We start from the raw sequence: 1,785 nt of genomic DNA, 5'->3' as shown, positions 1-1,785 counted from the left end.
TGGGCCTCCTTTTTTCTTTCTTTAGAGTTTTCTATATGCACAATTTCTCGATGTTTCGATGAGAATTTCTTGACTTTCCATATATAGAAAGATATAGACTATAAATGACATCTCTTATGTCAATAAGACCAAAGGGATGGATATTAAATGATAGGAAGTGCTAGGAAGTGAAATAGAATGAAATAGAGCCATTTTGGGCTTCCCTATGAAATGAGGCATGGAACGGAGCCACTACGAAGAAATTATGGGAGTTACGAAAGAAGCTTCGGAGTCATATTGTTCATGGGTTGAGAGCGGGAGTTGAACTCTAGGAGGTCGAATCCCCCCTTGTTCCTCGGTAGCTCAGTGGTAGAGCGGTCGGCTGTTAACTGACTGGTCGTAGGTTCGAATCCTACTTGGGGAGATTTTATTCATTCTTTAATGTAAGAATTTTAATGTAAGAATAAAGAATTGAATTAAAGGGCTTGCTTTGACCCTTAGGAGTAGGTAACCCGTTCGCTATCCTTGTTTCCATTTCTATTGCATTCTATCTCATCGTATCACATTCTGTTCTACGATTCCACTTCGACAAAAGGAAAGAGCATACCTAAGTTCAATAGCTTTATGTCCGCTATCCTGATCATGATTTTCCTACCCTCAGGGGGAAAGTAAAGGCCCTTCCCCTTTGGAAGGTTATGGGCGAGGAGGGATTTCGAACCCCCGACACCGTGGTTCTTAGCCACGTGCTCTAATCTTCTGAGCTAGAGGCCCAACTGTCTCCACTGGATCTCTTCCCGGGGGTACCCCTTCATTTCAGGTTAAGAAGATGGGAAAGCGCCTTTCTCTCTATAAGAACAGTGCGTTCTGAGGTGTGAAGTGGGAGAGAGGGGATGTGATGATTGAGGTTTTGAATAAGACGACCTTTGCATTTTAGATTTGGATCTTTTTCTTATTTCAAAATAGTGAAAAAGTCAAATAAGAGGTGTTAAGCTTTTATCATTCTGGCATCGAGCTATTTTGCCGCAGGACCTCCCCTACAGTATCATCACCGTAGTAGAGTTTAACCACCAAATTCGGGATGGATTGGTGTGGTTCCTCTATGCCTAGGACACCAGAATATCGAACCATGAACGAGGAAAGGCATGAGATAAATATTGTCTAGTAATTGTGAAGCCCGGAGCGGTATTTTGACAATGTCCTGGAGGGTTCCCGAATAGTAGAGGGCCAATGCTCCAAGGATATCATGTTTGAGTGAATGTAATATATTTTATCCAGACTTTGTGTTATGAACCATGGCCTATAATATATATGCTTTTATCTGAAGTTACTTTCCTCCTGTGCGGCCGTTTTTAATTCTGAGAGTTTGCCAGTCGTCGGCTTCAGCCCCCATGTAGATGCTATAGGGGTGTTCGGAATAGCGCACGATCACACTTGACCCAACATCTTGGTTCGTAAAGGAGGTGTCGGCGCAGGGAACCAGACAATCAGACTATTCGGCTTTATCACTGTCACTTAGCCATAGGAGTTTGACGATGGGACTAAGTACTAGCCCCTGGCGCGTATGCGGCTATCCGAACTAGGATGCCTTAGGTGCATGACTGGACGAAGGCCAGTCCTTCGTATAATATGAAAGAAATCACAAGGAATTTATAGCAAGTCGCCGAATTGTCGACCAGCTCTCGTCTTATCATGACAGTCAGTTTTTGGCTTTCTCTACCGAGGTGTTTGACAGGATGAACCAGAAACACCATCGCAGTAGTTCTCCCTTTACTGCACTAGCCGAACAAGCGGAACGTAAGGTAGTAA

General features: G+C 43.6%; 1 non-coding gene across 1 annotated transcript; it reads left to right on the top strand.

Moving 5' to 3' along the window:
* The first annotated feature begins 331 nt into the window (after nucleotides 1-331).
* Nucleotides 332-403, top strand: TRNAN-GUU. Its single transcript has one exon. It is a non-coding gene; the product is annotated as a tRNA-Asn (tRNA).
* Nucleotides 404-1,785: the final 1,382 nt, after the last annotated feature.

Source organism: Triticum dicoccoides, chromosome 2A, assembly GCF_002162155.2.
Source record: "Triticum dicoccoides isolate Atlit2015 ecotype Zavitan chromosome 2A, WEW_v2.0, whole genome shotgun sequence".
Lineage (NCBI taxonomy): Eukaryota > Viridiplantae > Streptophyta > Magnoliopsida > Poales > Poaceae > Triticum > Triticum dicoccoides.
The sequence above is the reverse complement of the archived record's forward strand: the minus strand, read 5'-3'. Positions and strand labels throughout refer to the sequence as shown.